This window comes from Pogona vitticeps, chromosome 11, assembly GCF_051106095.1.
Source record: "Pogona vitticeps strain Pit_001003342236 chromosome 11, PviZW2.1, whole genome shotgun sequence".
NCBI classification, from domain to species: Eukaryota; Metazoa; Chordata; class Lepidosauria; order Squamata; family Agamidae; genus Pogona; species Pogona vitticeps.
The window spans coordinates 22804519-22828902 of NC_135793.1; the positions used below are offsets into that span (position 1 = coordinate 22804519).

Sequence of the window (24384 nt, forward strand, 5' to 3'; positions counted from 1 at the left end):
CCCTTGGGATCCTTAAGCGTATTTCACGTCGAAGGGTCTCTGCGTTCTTTTGAAACTGGGGCGAATTCGGAGCCACTCCGCTTAGGAATCCGCAGGGAAGATGCGCCGAGACTTACTCCAAATAAAAAGGCTTAGTCGTTTCTGCATCATTTTCCTTCAAGAGATGGAGACGGCGTTACACACACAGACACACACACCGCGCCCGGGGAAATTTCCACCTGGGATTTAGACCGCTTAACATCCAGAGTGAGTCCCAATTTCCCGGACGAAGAGAGCGAATTCTGGTTTGACCGACCCGGGGCTGCAAGGCATCGGGGTTTTCATTCCGACAGTGTCTATTCCAATTTAAGCAGTTTTAAAAAATGGGGGGAGAGTAAAGGCTGCAATCCGCGGCACGCGACTCGGGAGTAAAGGTACTTGCTCTGACTCGGTCTGACTTCGGATTAGAAGAGCAGTAACTGAACTTGCAGACTGAATTAAATGGGCCTTGCTCCTTAGGTTTAGAAGATTACGAAGTTTTAGGGGGACTTGCTCTCTAGAAAGCGTGATTTGGAGCCGCAGCTTTGCAATTTCGGGGTTCGAAACCACTTGTTGGTTTCTTTCTGTTGTAAATCTCCCAGAGTGCCCTGGAAGCCGGATAGGCGGTAGGTAAGTCAAATAAGTAAATAAATTAAATTGTTGCCTTCTGGAAACAGCCGTATTTCTCCAGGAAAAGCTGTTTCTTGAGGTTCCTCCCCTTTTTTCTTTCTTTTTTTTAAATTCTCTGAAACGTTACCCTTAACTCGAGAAGTAACTCGAGATCCGAGCTTGTTCGGGGGCGGAAAAACCGTGTCTTGTGCTGAAATATTTACAAATGCGTGGATCCGGTTGGCAAAACCTTAATTAGACGCTATTAAAAATGAATTGGGTACAGAACTCCAAGGAAGGCTGAATAATTGAATGGTTTGAAACCTTTCGATTTCCTTTAATTCTGCTCAGTTCTAGATACCTTTCTCCCCCCCCCTTTTTTTTTAAACTTTGGAAGTTAGTTGGCCGAATGCCCAAATCAGCTCTTCTGTTGGTACAATTTAAAACTGCCGTTTGCCTTCTAATAGCGCTCAATTTTGCTTTTATGTTATGCAATTATTCTATTGATAGGACATCACCTATGCACTGGTTGATTTGATTTTTATGGACAAGGTGGGATGGGGGAGTGTACGTTTCTGCCCCCAACAGGGTTACAATCAAAATCAGTCAGAGCAGAGGGAAAGAGAATATTGACATCATGAGTTTTAATTTTGTCTCCCTCAATTTTTATTCTGAATGGAGTCACCTGCTCGTTTGTACGGTGTGTGCATCTTTAAATTTCAGTTTTCGGTAACTTTCCTTATAACGAATGACTACAGAAATAAAGCAGATTCACCCAGATTCTATTGCCCCCCCCAAAAAAAACAACAACCCCAAAACTTTCCTTTTTAAAACTGGAGCAAGGGAAACTTATGAAGGGCGAGTCAGGGAGCAAAAATCTTAGATGGGTCTACTCGGAAGTCAGTTTCACCACAGTTGGTACCACTCATTTTCCCAGCAAGTGTTTCAAACAGGGTTTTCAAATGACTTTTAAGTTGAGAAATCTTTGCAAGATTGAAGGCTGGCTTCTGCCACTGAGTCCAAAAAGACATAGTTTTGAGAGAGTGTATGGATGGAGATCTGTCTGTTCCAGGCCAGGTAGCTGATTTGGGGAGTATGCATGATAGAAGTTACACTTCTAAATCGATGGAGCAAAGGCCATTTGATTCAGTGAAATTTACTTAAGAGTAAGCCCTGTGAGATAGGCATTTATTTTTATAAACTTTTGTCCTGAATGCAAACAAATTTGATGTGGTGTCAGTTTCCATGATTGTATACTTTTTATCAGAGGCAAACAACACCAAATAGCTGGGTTTGATTCTCAGGCTGATTTTAATGCAACAGAGCTTGTTGAAGAAGGGAAAAAGTCATTTCTCTCCCTCCATGGCATCTTAGTACACAGCCCTATCTGCTTGAAAGCAAACCCTATGGACTTCAATGGGGCTGACTCCCAGGAGGAGAACTGCATTCTTGGTTACCTTCAAGAAGACCTACTGGGGCCACCTTTCGTCATTGGGAGTAATTGGGTGGGGGAGGCGTTTAGTCCTTTTGAATCCCTTCCCTCTTTTTCTCCAGAGTAAAAGTGGAACAATAAGAGACAGCAGTGATGGAATGGGGTGAAGAATTAGGACTCAGAAGATCAGGGTTCAAATCCTCCCATAACTATGGAAACTCATTGGGAAGGCAGTAAGTTTTTTAAAAAAGGCAAAACTCCTTAAATATCTTACATACCCTGAAAACCTTCTTAAGATCGCCAAAGCTGGATGAGACAAGGACACTTAAATGTAGCAAAAGGGAAGAAGAGAGAATTTTAGCCACTTGCAAGTAACTCTCATCTTGCCTTTCTTATTATTTCATGAGGCATAGTTTGAGAAGTTTACCCCAAATCTACACCTCTTGGAACTGGACTTGCCTGTCAAGAAACTTTGCAGATGGTCACAACCTTGACCTCCAGGAGCTCTGGGAAATTTGCAAAAACCTGGCTCCCCTTAAGAATTATTTGGCTCTATCGTCCACTTGCAAATCAATCAGTCTGTCTTGTTTAGACAATATTCCGCTAGAAATCACAAAAGGAACTTCTGTTTCCACTTCAATGGAATAAGTTTAGACAGGTTTTAGGAAGACAAATGCCTCTCAGTTTAAACAGTAAGGGATATGCTGTCAGATCCTGGGCCCATCATGAGAAGGCAGGGTTCTCTAGAAAAGACAATAATGCTGGGAAAAGTTGAAGGCAGCAGGAAAAGAGGAAGATCGAATACGTGATGAACTGACCCCCTAAAGGGAAGACACAGGATTGGCTTTTCAAGAGCTGAGCAGGGCAGTTGATGATAGGATATGATGGCGATCACTCATTTATAGGGTCGCCATAAGTTGAAGGTAACTTGACGGCACATAGCAATATGTGCATGCATATCTGAATTTGTCATTAGTTACTCTTTGGATTCTAGGTCCCAGAATCCCCATCATGGGCTATAGGTTTCAGAATTCTTTACTAGGAGTTGTAGACCAAAAAAAGAGGAACTTTCATTGCTGATTACCTTGGCTTAAGAGGCTGTCCTTCCCAACCCACTCATTGACTTAGCCTTGTTTCCCTGCAGAGGTGTGGGACTACAAGCCCCATCATCCCCAACCATCAGCAGGGTTGCTATCGTAGTCCAACTACTGGGCAACAGGTGGAAGAAAGCAAACTAAATAAGAAACACTTTAAAACAAGGCACCCTTATACTGAAAAAAAAATCCATTCTTCTTCATATCAGTAGGAAATATTTTCTAGGCTCATGGAGGCTGTTGCTTTATATTTTGGGGATAACAAAAAAAAAAATATATAGTTGGGGTCTTCCCAAAAAGAAGAGTCAGATTTCACTGCATATATTTCATACCTCTCTTTTTGGAAAAGCAAACACATGTTAGTTAGGAAGAGGAACGGCCAGCCCTGGTTGCACTTATGATGCGCCATCAAGTCACCTCCGACTTATGGGGAAGCTATGAATGACAGATCTCCACAATGCCCTGTCATCAACGGCCCCTGCTCAGCTCTTGCAAACTTAATCCTGTGGCTTCCTTTAAGGAATTGGTCCATCTCATATTTTATCTTCCTCTTTTCCTGCTGTCTTCCACCTTTCCCAGCATTCTTGCCTTTTCCAGAGAATCCTCTTGCCTTCTCAGGATGTGCCCAAAGTAGGGAAGCCTCGGTTTCATCATTTTTTTTGCTTCCAGAGATAGTTCTGGCTTGATTTGATCTGGGACCCACTTGTTTGTCTTTCTGCCCGTTCAGGGTATCTGCAAAGCTCTCCTCCAGCAATGCATTTCAAACAAATCATTTTTTTCTCTTCACTATCTTTACTGTCTAGCCACAACATAAGAGTTTGGATATTCTCGGTCTCCAGCAACACCTCCTTACACTTAATGATTTTTTTTCCTAATTCCTTCATTGATTCCCTTCCAAGTCTCAGTCAGACTTCTAGATACGGAAAAAGGAGAAAAATAGCCGTGTAAGCAAAGAAATGAATTTCTTCTCTGCTTTGTGCAAAAAGTTGGCAAGTTCATCCAAAGCCACTAACTGTCTTAAATATATATTTTTAAAAAATTCATATAGTGGCTCTAAAGTTCGTAATACTTTGTACAGCAGCTTACAGCCAGGTCTCTGCCTCCCGGGAACTTACAATCATAAATCAAAAAAAATATGAGTAGGATAGTTAGCACCAGAAGAACTGACAGGCAACATCCTGCATGTGATGCAATCTTTTTGATATCTTTAAAGGATGGTCATTTACAAGCTGAGTATGGGGTTTGTGGGGTGGCTATTTCAGAGAATGGGTTTTCAAAATTATTCATTTAGCTGCATGATGGGATGTACTAGCAAACATCTAAACAGCAGAATTTTCCCTATCCCCACCCTCTGGGACTTAGCAGCAAGGAGCTGATTAAATCCTATCTGCATTTATTATTGGGAAGATAAGGCTGGCCAAAACTATTCAAAGGTCACTATTGCTAATTTAAAAGCACCATCCATATGCACTGGCTATTTCTCCTTCTCTTTTGTCTGATGACGTGGACTTGTCTATGAAAGCTCACATCAGAATAAACAGAAGTCTTTTTTTAACTTGCACTTTTTACTAACTTTTTAAAACTTTCTAAACTTTCATCGCTGGAGGTTTTCAAGAAAAGATTGGACAGCTATATGTCCGGGACGGTATGAGGTCTGGGATGGTATGAGGTCTCCTGCCTTGGGCAAGGGGTTGGACTAGAAGACCTCTGATGTCCCTTCCAACCCTACGATGATTTTATCATTTTGTTTTCATCTATAATCCATGTGCATGGTGTTTTAGAGAGGACAGGTCCCTGCTGGAAGGGGCTGATCATCTCAAATGGGTTCTGAGAAGAACCTGTGGACCAAACATGGGTGTTGTCCCATAGCCTGGCTACCTGCAGTGTGGCACAGTAGCTTGATTGTGGAATTGGCTCCTTACAAAGTCATGAAGAAGAGAAGACTCCCTGGAAAAGACCCTGATGTTGGGAAAGTGTGAAGGCAAGAGGAAAAGGGGACGACAGAGGACGAGATGGTTGGACAGGGTCATTGAAGCGACCAACATGAATTTTACCCAACTCCGGGAGGCAGTGGAAGACAGGAGGGCCTGGCCTGCTCTGGTCCATGGGGTCACAAAGAGTTGGACATGACTTAACGACTCAACAACAACAAAGTCATGAAGCCTACCAGTTGCCTTTGTGGGCCTGGCACTCTTTCTCTGCCTGACCTCCCTCACACGGTGGTTGGGAAGAACAGAGTGGGGAGGAAGAGCACGCTACGTACATTGGCTTGAACTCCCTGCAGGAAGAACTAGGGTATAAATGCAATGGGTGGCCTTCTAGGACAACTGGATCCCTAAAGAGGGCTGTTTATGCCAGCAAGTTCGCAAGTACATCTTGCGAGTATTACTGGACCTTCTTGGTGCCCTCATGTGAGGTTGGTCGAGGGCCTAGATCTGAACCCGCAGGACGTTCCCAAGGGAAAACCTTCCCCATTGTAGATCTAACATTCAACAAAGGAGGAGTGGGGCAAAGGGAGAGAGGCAGAGGGATAGATAATATAGTTATACTTTATTGGTCTGTTATGTTTTCCATCTCATGTATCTTCCAATGAACCCAGGGCCAGGTATGGGACCCTCCTTCTCACCACAGTATCCCCACCTCAGACAAAAGAGGCAAATCAAGCTGAAAAACAAGTCATCTGATGAGTTTCATGGCTCATGGCTAAAGAGTCTGGAAGCTGAATCACCCACATCTGGGTCACTCTGACCACTACAGCCATCATATCTTTCTAGTGTTTCCCAAGCCAATGCCCCCTACACTGCCATAACCCAACAGAGAGGGGTGGAGTGGCTGTAGAGACCATCTAGTCCCACCCCTCTAATCACGACAGGAACTCCCAACTAAAGTATACCCATAAAATAGCAGTCCATTGACTGTGGATTTCCGGTGAGACCAGACATGTCCTTCTAGATTGTTGGTTCCATTGTCTACTTTTCAGAAACACACTTATAAAAAAAGTTGCCCTTTTTCTCCTTTTATATTTATCCCTAGGAGGTTTAAAATTACAATGGTTTAAGTTTCTGGCGATGGGGCCAGAGGTTGGAAGTTTGATTCTCCCACATGGGAGAAGAGCCAGCCTGGGTGGCCTTGGGCCAGCTGCACAGTCCCAGGACCAGTCCCAGAAGAAGGGAATAGTCTGTGTACTCTCTACCCGAAAAACCCTGGAAAGAATCACTGTAAGTCGCAATTGACTTGACAGCACATGATTATTATAAGGTTTAAAGCTCTCACACAACTTAAAATTGCCACTGGCACACAATATCTACCATTTGACTTTTATTTTGTTGATCTTCCTCCAATGCATCTGAAAACTTTTCAGATCATTAGACCTGGCAGCTGACTTTCCACCAAGGGGGAAGATGCCATATGCTGCCCTTCTTCCAAGGTGCTTAGGTGCCCAGCGCTCCTCCTTTCCACCTTTCCTCCGATGACAACCCTGCAAGGTAGGCCAGACATGAAGGTACATGAAAAGAATACAGGGATTAGAAGATCCCAAAGCCAAATGCATGACCTCTATGCCCCAACTCCCTGGCCATAATCATGTGATGTTGAGTCATTTCTGACTTAACGGTGATTCTTTCCAACGTTTTCTAGGTAAAGTGGTTTACTATTCACTTTTTTTGGGGGGGGGGGAATTCTAAGACTGTGCAGCTTGCCCAAGGCCACCCAGGCTGACTCTAGGAGGCTCAGAGGGGAATTGAACTCCCAACCTTTGGCTCTGCAGCCAGAGATCTAAACCATTGAGCTATCCAGCCAGTAAAGCTGGGTGGATAGATCAGTGGTTGAGGTCTGTGGCTAAACCTCTGAGTAGAAAGTAAATGATTTTGAACCATTTATTAGTCATCAGATCCTCTCCCAGTTCAAAGAACCTTTCGTCTGGAATAATGTGTGAATCACTAGATTTAATCAGAGCTCAGAGATAATATTTCACTGACTACGCAAACGCTTTTGACTGTGTGGGCCACAACAAACTATGGCAAGTTCTTAAAGAAATGGGAGTGCCTGACCACCTTATCTATCTCGTGAGAAACCTATATGTGGGACAGGAAACAACAGTTAGAACTGGACATGGAACAACTGATTGGTTCAAAATTGGGAAAGGAGTACGACAAGGCTGTATATCATCCCCCTGCTTATTTAACTTATATGCAGAATACATCATGCGAAAAGCTGGATTGGAGGAATCCCAAAATGGAATTAAGATTGCAGGAAGAAATATCAACAACCTCCGATATGCAGATGATACCACTCTGATGGCAGAAAGTGAGGAGGAATTAAATAACCTCTTAATGAGGGTGAAAGAGGGGAGCACCAAAAATGGTCTGAAGCTCAACACCAAAAAAACCCCTAAGATCATGGCCACTGGTCCCATCACCTCCTGGCAAATAGAAGGGGAAGACATGGAGGCATTGACAAATTTGACTTTCTTGGGCTCCATGATCACTGCAGATGGTGACAGCAGCCCCTAACTTAAAAGACGCCTGCTTCTTGGGAGGAAAGCGATGAGAAACCTAGACAGTATCTTAAAAAGCAGAGACATTACCTTGCTGACAAAGGTCCGCATAGTCAAAGCTATGATTTTTCCAGTAGCAATGTATAGAAGTGAGAGCTGGATCATAACAAAAGGCTGACAGCCAAAGAATTGATGCTTTTGAATTGTGGTGCTGGAGGAGGCTCTTGATAGTCCCCTGGACTGCAAGGAGAACAAACCTTTCCATTCTGAAGGAAATCAAAAAGGAAAAGACCCTGATGTTGGGAAAGAGTGAAGGCAAGAGGAGAAGGGGATGACAGAGGATGAGGTGGTTGGACAGGGTCATCAAAGCAACCAACATGACTTTAACCCAACTCTGGGAGGGAGTGGAAGACAGGAGGGCCTGGCGTGCTCTGGTCCGTGGGGTCACGAAGAGTGAGACATGACGTAGTGACTAAACAACAACAACAGAGATAATATTATCAGATGCCTTTTAAATGCAGTCAATGGCCTATCCTTATCCGAATATCTCTTCCCTTCCCACTCTCCTTTTGGTATTCACTTTAAGCCAATCATTGAGTCTGGCTTATCTTGGCTATGATAAATCATGGGTGGGTCTCTGAAGGGACAACATGTTTTGTAAGAAAGCCTGTTGAATTCCAGTCTGGGGGAAATCTACAGGACAACTTGGAAGAAGTGTGAATTCCACACAAGTAAAATCTAGAAAACAATCTGTTCAGCTACAGCTGCTGGCGAATGGTTACAGGAGTATTTTTTTTGAGAGAGAGTTTGAGAAAGTTCTTTTCTTGAGCTGCTGCTGTTGCTGTAATGTGCCATTCAAGTTGCCTCTAACTTAGTCACCCTATGAATGAACCATCTCCAAAACGTCTTGTTTTCAACAGCTCTGCTCAGGTCTTGAGAACTCAAGTCTGTGGCTTCCTTGAGGGAGTCAATCCATCTTGTATTTGATCTTCCTCTTTTGCCTTCAACCCTTCCTGGCATTATTGCTTTCTCTAAAGAAACCTCCCTTCTCATGATGTGCCCCAAATAGGGCAAAGTATTAGTTAGGTTACAGGGGGATTGTGGGCACTGCAGCCCAAATTTTTCCTTCTCGTTTGCATTTATTTACTTTTTACCCCCCTCCTCCCCAACACACACATGCCAGAGGGGTGTAGTGATTCCCTGATTCTCAGTGGGGTGTAGTAGATAGAGTGATGGACTAGGACTCTGGAAAAGAGAGTTTGAATCTCTGCTTGGCCCATGGAAACTCGCTGGGAGAGCAAAACGGGTAAAGCCACTCCTTAAATATCTCCCTTGTCTTGAAAACCCTGTTCTGGACTGTCTCTGGATACCCCACTCCTTAATTTGGGTGTGCGCCCATCGTATCCTCCCCAGGCAGCAAAATGTCCTGTTCAGCCCTGTTCTAGAAGTAAGACAGGGGGAGAGGAAGTACTGAAGCAATATATTATCCTGATTCACTTGGCTAATTTGGATTGTGTGAAAATGGAAAATGAGGAATGGGGGAGTGTTTTGCTTTGTTTTGATTTTGAATGGCTTGTGGTTTGGAGGCTACTGTCCTGCCTTTACTGAATGCCTTCATTTGGAACTGCTTAGCATCCATCCTTTCAAAGACAAAACCGCTTCCCCCCACTGAGGGAAGAGTTCATTTTCTCCGTGATTGCACTGCGACTCATGGATTCGCCCGTCTTTACCTGTATGGGATCATCCCTTTTATAAATCGCTGCTCACAGTTGGGCTCTTGGTTCAGCCTATTCTCTTTTCCGTGCTGAGTGCCGGGAGCACAGCTTGAGAATGTGAATGCGGGGCTGGCAGATGTGCTTTTAACCTTCCTTCCTTCTTTTTTTGCTTGAGAAGGGCCCTATTCGCCATTCCCATGGGTCTTCTGGTTACCCAGTCACCCGATGAAGTCTGAAAATATATTTTGCTTGCTTGAAATGACCCCCTGTCTCAACAGAGACTGGAATAAGAAGGAAATTGGACACTCAAATCAAGCTCGGGCGACCTCCAGCCAGGTTGCTCCCGATTTCATAGGCATGCTATAGCCCTGGATGTCTTATTTTGGCCAGCATTTGGGCTAATGGACCCTCGAGGCCCGGCTCTAGACTACTGTGATATACAACACAGCAAGCAAGATCATTCCTTACCTTGAAGGCTGAGCTCTAGCAGTCTGCTGCAATTTGTAATGAACGTCTTCTGATTCTCTTTGGTCGTTGTGAAATGCAACAGATTGCTACAGCTGATCATTCAAGGCAAAAGAAACAGTGGAGGGAGTACAGGGAGGGGAGACACCCAGCTCCAGGATCTGAGAGAGCGGTTTGGGTTGGGCCACGCAGCGTTGCTGCTTAAAGATGCCCCAACCAACTGTTGTAAACCACCCAGAAAGTGCTATGCACTATGGGGTGAAATGCAGGCTCAATACATATGCAGATAGATAACTAATAGGCACGATGAGGACTGGTTTCTAGTGGGAGAGGAACAAAGATAAGAATCTCTTTGTCTCAACTCACCTTAACTTGGGGAGGGGGGGAGGTATGTGGCACAAAGTCACATCCAGTTTATAGCAACCCAGTAGAGGTTTCATGCTGTCTCCATGGGGAAGAGGAGATCTGGAATTTTGTCTCTTGAATCTTAGTCCTGTACAGTGGGGTCTCTACTTAAGAACGTCCCTACTTAAGAACAATCCAACTTAAGAACAGCTCCATTTGCTAAATTTTGCTTCTACTTGAGAACAGAAATCTAAGATAAGAACAGGAAAAAAAAACCTTTCCTGCTCTTTTTTTAACCTTAGGTCATCTTAGGTTAAAAAAAATTCTCCCCCTAGTGGTAGAGTACGTATTAACCAGCTTTGCATTAGTTCCTATGGGAACGAATGCTTCAATGTACGAACGCACCTCTACATAACAAAAAAACAGCCAGAACGGATTAATTGGTTTTCAGTCCATTCCTATGGGAAATTTTGCTTCAACTTAAGAACGTTTCAACTTAAGAACACCATTCCAAAACGAATTAAGTTCTTAAGTTGAGGTTCCACTGTAGTTTCTATGGACGGAAAAGAGCAGATACGGATTAAATGGTTTTCAATACATTCCTATGGGAAATGCAGATTCAACATAAGAACTTTTCAACTTGAGAACCACCTTCCAATACGGATTAAGTTCTTAAGTAGAGACCCCACTGTACTCTACACCACAGTGGTTGTATTCATCATCAGAGTGAAGGGCCATTCAGATTCCGGATTTTACAGTTCTGTAGTCTAGATGTAGACCTTCTGGGCTCAATTTGAAGACGTGTCTACAAGGAGTTGGCTCCAGAACATCTTAGTTCTAGATAGTAGACCCAGAATAATCTGAATGAATCATAACGTGGTTGGAGAGCATAGCCTTAGGAGCCTTTGGATTTAGATTATCTAGGAGGTAAATTTTGTTGTTTTGTTTTTTAATAGTCAAGTATTCCAAAGCAATAGACATGACCTGAAGATACAACTGAGACCCAGAACAGTTTTTGATGAAGGTCAAAACAATGTTGAAGAACACAGAAGCATCCTATTTTAGGATTCCTTCAAAACCTAAGGCAATAAGTTCTTTCCATTCCCATGGGTGGAGTTAATGGCTTCTTAATGACATTTCTGAGCACAGAGCTCTCTGCGTTCTAACCAGAGATGCCAAGAACTTCCACCGTCCATCTGTCAATGAGCACGCAACACTCTTTTCTTCCTGTTCTTTATGAAATCAGAGAGACTTCTGATCTTGCAGATTCCATTTCATTTCAGAATTGATGGAGCCAAGGGCCTGGAGTTCAAATCCCCATTGTGCCCCCCCCCAAAGGGCCAACTGAGATGACCCGGATTGTGTGGTCTAGGGCAGTGGTCCCCAACCTTGGGCCTCCAGATGTTCTTGGACTTCAACTCCCAGAAGTCCTGACCAGCAGAGTTGATGGTTAAGTCTTCTGGGAGTTGTAGTCCAAGAACATCTGGAGGCCCAAGGTTGGAGACCACTAGTCTAGGGGGTTACTGTGTCCTGCCACGTGTGGCCTTGGTCAAGTTGCATGGAGACCCCATAGTGCCACCAGAAGGAGAGACTAGTAAACCACTTCTATTGAGTTCAGATCCTGCCAAAGAAGCAAAGCAGGGCATTGGGCTCCCAACTTCTGGCTCTCTAGCCAGGTGCTTAAACCACTGAGCTATCTAGCATGCTCTTTTTATATTTCATAGTTAGTACACCTTGGGAGAATAGCCATAAGTCAGAAATGAATCAACCTATTGGTACTTAGCTAATCAATGACTGGATAAGGCATCTCTCTCTCTCTCTCTCTCTCTCTCTCTCTCTCTCTCTCACACACACACACACACACACACACACACACACACACACACACACACACACACACACACACACACACACACACACACACACACACACACACACACACACACACACACACACACACACACACACACACACACACACACACACACACACACATTATATTACATATACACACAGAAAGAAATAGCTCCACTGGGAGATATATGGATTTATGTCCTGCCACAGTCTGATTTGGGGGTTTTTAGAGTGGGTTTGCTTTCCAAACCTTTGGGCTCAATTTGATTGTCAGCTCCCAGTAGTGAAGACCCATTAAATGAAAGAGTCTTCTTCAAGCAAGAGATCTGGAAGCCCCATTGATCCAGTGTGCACATTTAGTTAGATTTCAGCCTCTTTATTTCTAGACCTCTTCCTTTTGTTTCTTCGGATTTGGTCTGAAACATGTTCTGCCCAACGACTAAGTCTGCTCGCCTGCTTTCTACTGTTCTCTTCCATGCCTGGGAAAGACAGAGAAGAAAGCTTCGATGACTGATGTACATGCAGAACTTTCATTTTTTGTTTTTCCGTCGGCTGCCAGCGTTGCTCGTTCTTTCCCCCTCTCCAAACAAGGAAACTTCCCAACCACTCAGCCAGCAGAAATCCGTCTTGAAAACAAGGCCCTGCTTCCAAAGCTTGGAAACGTGAAGGGGTGGCTTAAAAGCAGCCCCAAGGCCCATTGTGTTGCAAATCCAGAGTTCCCAAATCCAGCTGAAAACAGAGCCCTCCAGTTTCAGCAGGAGAGTTAAGTGTGGTTCTGCTGCAGTGAGCAGGACTCAAAAGGGGTCCAGCAGGCCATCTCTGCTCTTGCAACGGGCGATTATATAGCTGGGAAACTTGTGACAGGATTTATCTCTGCTGCGTTGCATTCGTTAAATCAGCGAAGGACAGCAAAATTCCTGGGGGCCGGCCTTTTTACCATTCAATGAGCGTGTAATTGGCTGCGCCGTTCATTCAACCTTTTCTTCCTCCTGGAGGAGAGTAGATTCCCATCTCTGGGCAGTGGTTAAGTTCTATAGATTTCCATTTCAGCATCAATGAGTCAAATCTTAAGTATCTACCAGGGTCTTTCTCTCCCCTCACCACTGTCATTTGCGAACAGAGACGACAAGGCAGGGGTTTCTCCCAAAGAGCATTTTGATAGTTCCGATGCCGGTCCACAGAGATTAAAAAGACACCGAAATTATTCTTACTGGTGGTTTGCTGAACGAGGCTTCACTTTGTAACAATGCTCAATAGCTCAGCAACCTGACAAACGAATAATGCTTTTACTCTCTCCTGATCCCGAGGACACATCATAAGGCAGCCAAATTTTGGCTAACTATGAGGAAAAATGTTCCTAATTGTTAGAGCAGGATGATGATGGAACCAATTAACTTGGGAGGTGGTGAGTCTTCCAGCGCTGGAAGCATTCAAGGGAAAAAATGGACAACCATCTGTCAGCTTTACTTTAATTTGGATTCCTGCATTGAACAAGGGGGTGGGCTTGATGGTCTCATAGAACCCCTTCCAACTCCATTCCTCTATAGCTGCAGATTTCCTGAAATTGGCAAAGGGTTGGACCTGATGACCCTTGAGGTAGCTTCTAGCTGTATGATTCATCACGCTCGGTTCCTAGACCAAACAAGGTCCAGCTTAGGCATGGATTGGGGTCAGAATGGAGCTTGGGTGCAGGTATCGCCATGCGGTCATCAAGAAATAGTTTGCATCAGACTGCACCACAAACAATGCGAGTTATACAGCCCAGTGGTTTAGGCATCTGGCTGTGGAACCAGAGATTGGGGGTTCCATTCCCCACTGTGCCTCCTTAAGGGGGGCTGGACTGGATGATCCGTAGGGTGCCTTCCAGATCTGCAGTTCTAGGAGGATGATTGATCACACTCCCATTTGCACCCATGGGATCCAAAACATTCCTGCTCTCCCCACATCCCTCCAGGGTGCCCCCAGAAGAAGAGAAAGCTAAACCACTTCTGGGTGTTCATTGCCTGTAAAACCATAAAAAGGGTCACCGTTAAGTCAGTGGCCCATGATTGTTAGTGTTAGTAGTATATAGATTTCATAAATATGTCCAGTATGTACACTTTTTCTGCAGTGAGAATGAGAAACAGGTTTTAGTGAACCAATCTGAAGTTTCTTCCTGGGTTACTTATTCTGCCGTGTACAGCCGTCACAATGCCAAAGTAATGAAATTCAGTCGGGTTGATTGCAGGAGTGTCTTCCATTCAATGGAAAGGGAAGGGAGCTATTTATCGTGGTGCAGAGGACAGCATCTCCTGAAAACTAAAGGGAGCCTCCGAAGGGGTGCTGCTTTTGTCAGACTCCGGGGAGAAGAGAAACTGTTCCTTATCTACTTTATCCCATATGCAGAACATTTTCCGCAAGGCACGTGAGAAGAGGCGGTGATGCGAAGGCTCTACGGGAATATTGTTAAGAACAGAGCGCTGAAGAGTCACCTTGGAATGAGATCTTCATAATGCCCCAGCCAGCAGGGCTCTTCGGAGATTTCTGGGTGCGGTGGTTCCAAGAAATTATTTTCCCAAGAGAAAGGTCAGGCATTGTATCTGTAACTCCTATGCTGAAGGGGTCGCACTAAACTTTTCTAAAGTTTCTGCCTCTATTACTTCTTCTACAGTGTACAACTTCCAAGGTCTTGTTGGGTGAAGATGGTAGGTGTTGAGGTTCAGCTGCATCTGAAGGGTTACATGGGTGGGGGAGATTTGGTCTACAATAAGTAGTTGACCAGCAGCCATGGGACAACAAGGAGTGGTGATTGACCAAGGAGGCAGAATCCAATGTCTTATTTACACTTGTGTAGGGAAAACTGTCAGGGTGGTAAATGACCACTTCTTATGAAGTACTGGGTGCCTGAGTATGAACCAGGAAGAGTGCCATCTTTCTGAACAATAGCATCTCATCATCCAGGTTCACGCCAATGTGCCTTTATGTCTTCCTATTCATTGTTCATTGAGTGTTCTTATCGATTGACTTAATGAATTAATTAAGTCACTTATGCGGCTCATAGAATCATAGACTAATGGGGTTGGAAGGGGCCTATAAGGCCACAGAGTCCAACCCCCTGCTCAAGGCAGGAATCCCAATCAAAGCAGATCAGATAGATGGTTGTCCTTGAATGATTCCAGTGTTGGAGTGCTCACCACCTCCTGAGAACGTTGCTTCGACTTCCATTGTCGTACTGCTCTAACAGTTAAGAGGTTTTCCCTGACATTCAGCCTAAATCTGGCTTCCTGCAGCTTGAGCCCATTATTACATGTCTAGCTCAGCATTTCAGAAGGTCATTCAGTTAGCCCTACACATTCATCCCGCATGCCCAAAGCACACGGGAAGCCAAAATTCACTGCCTGTTGAGACTTAAGTTACTTCTGAATTCTCTTTTATTTTATTAAAAATATTGTTACCCTGCCTTTTCCCTTGAAAATGACCCAAAGAGGCTATAGCTCGGTAAAAGACAGTATTTGAACACTCAACCGTGCAATATTAAACATGGTTGTGGTGGAGGAAATCATTTTGGTTAACGTTTTCATTGTGCAAGACTGTCATCTTTACTAGACGCAGGACAGCAATGGTCTAAGCAGAAAGGGGGTGTCCCAGCCCCAAAATCAGAGGCAAAGCAAGTCCTCTCTGCTTAGACCAGACATCACCTCTGCCATTAGTAGTGACAATTGATGGAATATTCTAGAAAGGCTTCAGAGTCATTAAAGAGCCTCTTAAGTTTTATTTCCTAGCATCTTCCTCTATGTCATGGATTTCAAACTAGGTCAATTCCCACTCTTCGTACCCCGACCCGTTTTCAGATGGGAAAACCTTGTCCCCAAGTCGGCTGTCATTGAAGCATGGTGAGGCTGCTTGGAAAGACTGCGTCGAAGTGCAGTTTGTCTGGAAATTTTCTTTGTGGGAAAGGAAATGTACTGCTCCTACCTTTGTCCCATACATCAAATCCCACCGTCCATGTACGGAGGTGACAGCATGTCTGGTCACATGAGCCCTGTCACCAAATTTGGCAGCAAAGGATGCTGGAGGCCAAAATTATGAGGGAAAAATGATGAATTAACAATGGCAACTAATCAATACATGACACAGTACGGAATCCATGAAGCTGATAATGCAACTTCCCCCACCCCTCTGCTTTCATCCAAATAAATTATTAGAGCTAAAACATTGGATCTTACTTCCACTTATGTGGTTCTTACTTCACTCCCGCCCCCCAATAAACACAGATGGCAACCATTTCTCAAACGGTAGAGGCTTTGACTCTAATATAATCTGAGGCCCTCCTAAACACAGTTCTTGACTGGCGGTCATAAAGAAGAGCCTTTGGTTTCCATCATAAGAACAAACCCTTGTTTCTGACGGAGGCAGTAAGGCCTGACACCTAATTTCTTTGCATCCTGCCTTCCCACTCACCTTATCCAAAGGGGATCTGAATGTGGGTGTAAACGACTGCAATTTTAAAAACAATAGAGGTGATTATGAAGAGCTTTGGCATCCATTGAGAAACAAATGGCAACTTATCAAACAATGGGTGGTGGAAGGAAAGACATATAAACTCACTTAATCCAACAATCTGTACTAAACAGGAGAGAGAGAGAGTGTGTGTACACACACACACAGACACACACAACCAAGTTGGAACTACACTTAGCGTGACCCTAAGAGGGCTTTCAAGGTAAATGAGATATTTAAGGAGAGTTTTTATCAGTTTCACTCCCCCAATGGGCTTCCTTGGCCAACTAAGGATTTGAACCCTGTTCTCCAGAGTCCTCGTCCTCCATAGTTGTTGTGGGTTTTTCGGGCTCTTTGGCCGTGTTCTGAAGGTTGCTCTTCCTGACGTTTCGCCAGTCTCTGCGGCTGGCATCTTCAGAGGACTGGAGTAGGAACTCTGCCCATGCTCTTAGTCCTTCACTTTATCCACTGCAAAACAGGAGAGAGGTGGAAGGAGTGTGAAACAGATACCAGTAGATGCCAGAACATGGTGGTGTTACTTTTTTCAGACTGTTCTTTTTATGTGCCCTCAAGTCAGAACCGATTTGTAGCAACCCTAATAGGTCTTTCAAGGTAAATTAGATATTTAAGGAGTGGTTTTAACCAGTTCCAGACATACCCACCCATGAATTTCCATGGCTGAGCAGAGAAACAGAGCCAGGTCTCCTGAGTCTTAGCCAGTCACTCCGTCCACTTCACCTACCCTGGATATTTTAGAGTACACCTCTCAGAAGGGCCATGTTAGCTTCAGGAGTTCAGGAAGGCATAGTCTAGAATCCAGTGTGGCATTGTGGGTAGAGTGATGGACCCAGTGTGGGTGTGGTAGAACATTGTGTTGGATTGAATGATGGGCTAGGAAACTCTGGAAACCAGGGTCTGAATCCTTGCTCAGCCGTGGAAGCTCGCTGGAGTTGTAGAACCGGTAAAACCGCTCTTAAACATCTCACCTTGAAAGCCGTCTTGACAGCACAGAACAACAGCAGCATCAATCCAGAACGAGTGCTGGTTGTAACAATTTGGGAAGGAGGTGATTAGAGGAGGGGGGGGGGGGTAAAATGTCAGAACAGGCCGAAGAATCATCATTTATTTACCAATGGAAAGATATTGGCAATCCAGCCTTGAGAAATGGGGCTTTTGACCAAGATGATTATCAATGGCACATCTTTTCCTGCCTGATAGGCAAGAATGCAGATCTTGGCTTTCTGGGTGACGAACAGGATTTCTACAGAATCCAAGTACCTGAAGCAGACATATTTAAGCATTTCTTTTGACAGAAGGGCAAAGGTTGAACTCTTTTGCAGAACACACTGCTTTGCTTTAGGTGTGCAAAAAAGAGCCAATGAGAACAGCACTATCCTATATTCCCCTGGATTGCTCAGATAAAACTCCCGGAGTGGCATGTGTCTCTACTAACAACAAACCTTATTTTTCTGACCCACTGAAGTCATCGTTCATGTACACATTTATTTCCACATTTTAAAAGTTTTTAAATGTGAAAGGATTGTTTATAAACACCTGCTATATTGACAGATGGTGATTTTTTTAAAGCCACTTAGAAGTTGGTTGTATCCTATCAGCCAGAATCCAGTTGAAGAATTCCATTCCTTTGCTGGTTGGTTTTTGGCCTTTTATACTGCAGTTGCAAGGCACTATTCTGGGTGGTTTAACAATCAATAAAATCAGGCAGAAATAGCAATCAATCAAACAGAAACAATGATAAAGAATAAAAGCACACATCCGCTCAAGACCGCACAAACAAGAACGGGGCAAACAATAACTCATAATAAGGCAAGTAGGGTGGCAGTCTCATTTATATGAGGTCACCACCAAAGTCCCCCATAAAGAACGGTCTTTAGCAACCTCTTAAAAGTAGGCAGGGAGGGGGCCAGGCGCAGCTCAACCAGGAGCCAATTCCAAAGGGCTGGTGCCACCACCGAAAAGGCCCAACATCTAGTAGAAGTTTTCCTGACTTTCCTTGGTGTGGCAACTTGGAAATAAATACGTGGCCTGGAAGGATCTGATGGTGCAGATGTTCTGATGTTCTTGGAGACAGACACTCCAGCAAGTAACAGGGTCCCAAACCATTAGGCCACCATTAAATCCATCCATCAGGATCAAATCGCCGCTAGTTAAAAAGTTAGTGTTTGCATTTCTTTTCACATTTCAATTCCCATGATTGGTGTTCAACAGGAAATACAGCACAATACAACATCTTAACTAACGTTTGACACGGATAGACTGACTCTGGCAGGCATAAATAGTAGGATTCCGGCCACTATGTTATGAATGGGTTTGGTTGTTACATTATTTGTCAACTTAAACCAACTTTTGGACTGATTCAGCAAAATCACAGATAGCGGTTAATTACTGGCATTTCGGAGAAGCTCCTATAATCACAACCTGGAAAAATTAAAGCCTGAAACACTTCGATCCGCTAGCAAGCATAGCCACCAATTTTGCTGGCTGGGTGGATTGTGGGTACTGTAGTTCCTGAGCATACTGCTTCCGGGTTCTGCCAAAGGTTGACGCAGGGACGTTTCATCACAGCAGGATTTGAAAAGCTCTGTTTTCGGTGAGTGCTGTCTCCTCCAGCAGCAACAAAAATGGCTCTCTCTTCACACTTCGGCTCACCTATGGATGCTTATGCATCCTGACAACCCCATGAATAACTTCCTCATCTTCCCCCCCCCCCCACGTTCCCTTTCTGTGCATAGAAAGAAACCATCCATATTCTTGGTTCTGAAGCTCCATGCAGATACATCTTCTTTTTCTTGCTATAGGATCTCCACTGATACAAGAGTGCCACTGTTATTTACCACACCGGTCTTGAGTCAACAGCTGTATCCCTTTACAGGGACTGACAGAGTAGATGCATCCATGGGTAATGCTATCTCGAACATTCCTCTTAACAGGTGAACAGCATGTCCGTATCATATACAACCTAAATGAGATGATTACCTACCAGCAACTCAAATATCAGCAAGAGTCTCCAAGCCATGTTCACTCCGATGCATGTCTAACATTCTCCTTTCTATTCCAACATTTGCTGACCAAATACTGCCATCCTCCTGGTGGGCCATTGATGCCTCTCCTATCTATGACTCCTTTCAAGTACAGTATTTGTAAAGTGCAATCTTATCCCCCCTTCAGTCTTTCCTCCAAGGGCTTGATTTCCAATCCCTTGATCATCCTTGTTGCCCTTCTCTGAACTTGTTCCAGTTTATCATCATCCTTCTTAAAGTGTGGTGTCCAAAGCCGCACACAGTACTCTAAGTGAGGCCTAACCAGTGCTGAATAGAGGCGAACTAGTACCTCACAGGATTTGGTGAACATACTTCTGTTCATGCATCCTAAAATCACATTTGACTTTTTTGCAGCTGCATCACCCTGTTGGCTCATATCCAGCTTTCGATCTACAGCCATTTCAAGATCCTTCTTGCTCGTAGCATCCCTGAGCCACGTATCCCCCATCTTGTAACTGTGCTTTTATTTCCCACCAACCCCCAGGGGTAGATTTGTCTATCACCTGTGTGTAAAGGTATGCCTTGCCCTGTGCTGGTTGCTTGGTTAGTGTACATATTGAGTTTAGATGATGGTTTATTAGTTGGTGCAGCCACGGGTTAACAATTTGCCTTGCTCTGGACCTCCTTTGCCTTATTCTTCCACCTAAGGAGAACAAAGACAGCCCATGACAAGCTCATGATATGCAAAGCACAAATGAGTAACTTTTAATTTTGCTCGGCCGCCCTAACCCTTAAATCATAGAGGATATGTGAACAAGCAGAGGAGAGGACTCAGAACCCCCTCCAGCTCCCAACTCCTTCCACATATATCAATAATGCAAGAAAAGAGAACTGCAAGTCCTCTCTCCACTCCTCCCTCCCTCCCTTCTTCTCCTTTGGGTGCTTGGCTTCATTAGGACTTCTTCCTTACAATAGAAAAGTGGGTGGGGGGGAGAGACCCCCTCTCGTCCCCTGGTTTTTATGATATCTGATTAGATCCTATTTTCCCAGCGGGTTTTTTTTTTTCCTCCCTTTTTTTAAAAACTTTAAACTGTTGACTATGGATGGCTCCCTGAATGGGGCGAACTTTAGGCTGCTAAATTGCAGCATTACAGTTATTTAGTATAATTTGCAAGGGGAAGGGAAATGGGGGTGGGTGGGAAGAGTCGTGATCACCTCCTTCATGCGGCTAATGATATCCCTATTTATCAGAACGGGTGGAAACTTGGAACATTATTCTCTCCCGGCTAGAATTGTCGAACACGGCCCAATTAGATCTTCCCGGGAAACCAATATTTACCCATGAGGTGGTAATGAGTCCAGAGTTAAGATTTAATAGCTTTTACATAAGCATTGATTACCATTGAACAATGCCTCTCATCTCGCATTTAAACTCCCTATCTTTACCCGCCTGTTTTATTCCCAGCCTCCTCTGTGTTCTTTTTCCTTCCTCTGCTTTGTTTCGATGTACTAAAGCTGGGGGTGAAATAAGCAGAACTTTCTCGGGGGGGGGGGCAGCCCTTACATCCTCCGCCCCCCCCCAGTGGCTAGTAATTTTTGGACAGCTGTACAGCACCGTTTGCATTTTTAAGGGCTTCCTCGGAAGGGCAACACATCAAGGGGGGGGGAATACCCTCTTAGCCATTAAGAGCCACCGGGAAGGGGTGTAGGAGGGGGGGTCATAACAGATGGAGAAAGCAGAATGAAAAGACTTTTGCATCTTTCTAAAGGCCCTTAGATTGGGGGCTGTAAGGCTCGGGGTAAATGATTTGCTACAAGGCCTTCTTAGGGGACCGACTTTCTTTGGAAACAAAACAATGACAAGTGGGTGGCAAATTTCCAGTTGCCATACTCCAGGCGTGTGAGGCTTACCCGGAGTTTGAAGAAGTTGGTTGATTGGTCCTGTCCGCAAGGGGTTGGTAGGCGCTGTGGTCCCCAATCAACAGAACTTTTCTGAGCCCCTCACCCTGGTGCACCTGCTCTGTTTGAGACTGAATTTACGTCAGGATATTTTTTGGGGGTCCAGCACACCTACCTCTAGAGTCTTTGTTGTCGTTATACGGCATCAAGTTGTCTCCAGCTTGGGGTAAGCCTAGGGATGACTGACCTACAAATTGTTCTATGATCAGCAGTCCTTGCTCATTGCTTGTAAACTCAAAGTTGTGGCTTCTTCTATCGAATCAATCCATCTCATAAATGGTCTTCTTCTTTTCTTGCTGCTTTCATCGTTCTTCTAGCATCGTTGTCTTTTCTAGCAAGTCTCTCCTCATGACGGCCTCAAAATACAACGGCCTGAGCTCCATCAAATTTGCTTCTAGAGATCCCCTTGTTCTCCCTAAATTCTTGAACTGTGGCCTTGACGAAGCCCAAGAGTACAAACACCATTGTAACATACCAGGGGAAATGAATATTCAGTCTACAAGGTTGTCCCTCTGAAACAGAGATCATTTCCACCTTGATATCTTCCTGGCTATTTTATCAGTCAAGCTTGACCATTATTTAAGGATGGGGAGTCTTTGCAATCATCATTTCCCAGATCCTCCTGCCACCAAAGCCAGTGGTAACAGATGGTTCAAGGTTTAATTTTAAACAACAGGAGGGTCAAATGTTCCACATCCCTCTTCCATTCTCTATGCCCCAAAGAGGAGCAGAAAGACTCTGTAGAAATGCATTTTTAAAAATGTGTTTTGCTTATCCTTTCCCATCTTTGCACTCACCTGAGAAAATTCTTAATTTCCACCACCTTGGGTGAACATAATGAAGTCGTTCTTCAGAGAAGGTGCATCTGAAGATGGTCTGCAGAGAAAATTTGCTAGTCTTAAAGATACCAGAGGTCCCTTCACTGGTTTTCCTGCAAGAGACTAAGAAGGCTGCTTCCTTTGGAAATATATACATATGCCATGGAAGTTGACACATTTGAAAAGCTTCTTAGCCTAGAAAGTCCATCATGGTGTAAGTAGCATGGTTGGATGGGTGGAACATAACTTAAGAGGAGAACGGTGTGTATATATGTGACTCCTAGAGGATATCAGGACAGAAACATGGACCCCGGACCTGTCAACGTTGGCCACCTGCTTCAGTCATGAGCTCCTGGGGATGAGCTTATCACAAGAGGCTTTGCCGCAGTTACTTGTATTAGCAGAGGGAAGTTTCTAATTCTAGTAAAAGTCATTTACTTGGGCTGGGCAGTGGATGTCCCGTTAAGAGCTGAAGGACCAAGATCATTAAAGAGATCAGAGACAAGAACCTGAAGAGAAATAAATTGCTAGATTGTGTAGGGCCTTGGTGATTTCTTTTCCCCTTTAAAGTCTCAAATCCTGAAACCTAAGAAGGTGCAATGCGAGGTCACCTAAATCCATGGCCAAAATCCTGTTGCTTAGCATAGTAAGTTGCACTAATGTCAGCACATTGAATCAATGTGATGAGTCAACTGCCCCATACATTCTATTGATCCTAATGGGCCTACTCTAATTGCAACTTATTTTGGCAGAGTAAGACACAGCTGGAATAGGCCTATTTAAATCAATGGAACTTATGGGGCGGTTGACTCACCAGATCCATGTTGATTCAATGGATTTACTCTAGTGCAACTTACTATGCTAGGCAACAGGATTTTGGCCATAGTTTGAAGTGTTTTATTTCCATTCCACTTTTCATAAACTCAGTGACCCCTTGACTTTCCCTAGAAACCTATCTATCTATTCCAGTGTTCAGTTCACACTGCGACCCACCAGTGGTTCAACTGGAAAGTTCAGAAGTGCGGGGATGAGTGCAACAGCACCCTTCTGCTCGTGTTATTGAGCATGAGATCTCTGACCTTGACAGTCATAGATGATCACCATGGCTAGAAACTACTGCCCTTGATAGCCATGTTTCCCCAAGAGTTTGCCCAATCTCCTTTTAGACCCATCCAAGTTGTTTTCTCCCTCTCCCCTCCCCCATTAGTTCCTTCAACAAGCCTCAGTGTAGGTCAGGCTGAGAAGCACTGAGAAGTCACCTACATAACAGAGCAAGGATTTTAACCTGGGTATTCTCAGTCTCATTTCTATAAGTTTGAATACATGTGAAAGGAAATAGGCTCTCAGAGGAATGGACCAGGTCTCTGGGAACGTGTCTCTGCTGTATCTGAGTAGGGAGACAAATCTTGAGCATGAATAGCTCTGGAAAAGGAAGGAATTTGATTTTTGAGTTTAGCTACCCATCTTGACCCTTTCACCAGGATTCACTAGCTGAGCATGAAATGTGCATGCACTGAGGTGCATGAACCCCACTACCTCTCTCCATCATTCCCTCCTCTCCATTCAGACTTTTTGGGTGGAGGTGTGGGGTCCATCACACCATTTACAGGAAGGCAAGGAGAGGAGCACCAGCACCAGGACTCATGAGCCTTCTTGATGCATCATCCTTGACCTCTGCAACATCTCAAGAGCCCACCCCCTAGTCTCAGCTTTTGGGTCTTGGAAGGCATAGGAAACAGGGTGATCCTGACTTGGTGACCCTACTTGGGCTCTATGTACTCTCTAGGAAAGGACACTGCACTGATGATTCTGTAGGACCTCTTGTTTTTGAAGAAGGATGCCTCCAAACACCACTTCAGGAGAGAACAGCATCAGTAGGATCAAATGATGGCATTCATGACCACTCTATTGAGCTTTCTCCATGCAGAAGATATTGTATATTCCTCTCTCAGCATCATCAAACACATTTGGCTATATTGGTTCATCTCCTCCACCTGAGCACTTGCCATGTATCTACAACTAGCACAGGTGACAGTGATGACTATTTTATGGGGTAAAGAAATATGGCAGTTGGCTGGAGAGCTCAGTGGCTTAAGTAT

At 44.4% G+C, this 24384-nt stretch overlaps 1 long non-coding RNA gene across 1 annotated transcript; it reads left to right on the forward strand.

Annotated features, from left to right (window-relative positions):
• The first annotated feature begins 363 nt into the window (after positions 1–363).
• Positions 364–22448, forward strand: LOC144584441 (uncharacterized). Its single transcript, XR_013538674.1, has 2 exons — positions 364–648; positions 14413–22448. It is a non-coding gene; the product is annotated as an uncharacterized LOC144584441 (long non-coding RNA).
• Positions 22449–24384: the final 1936 nt, after the last annotated feature.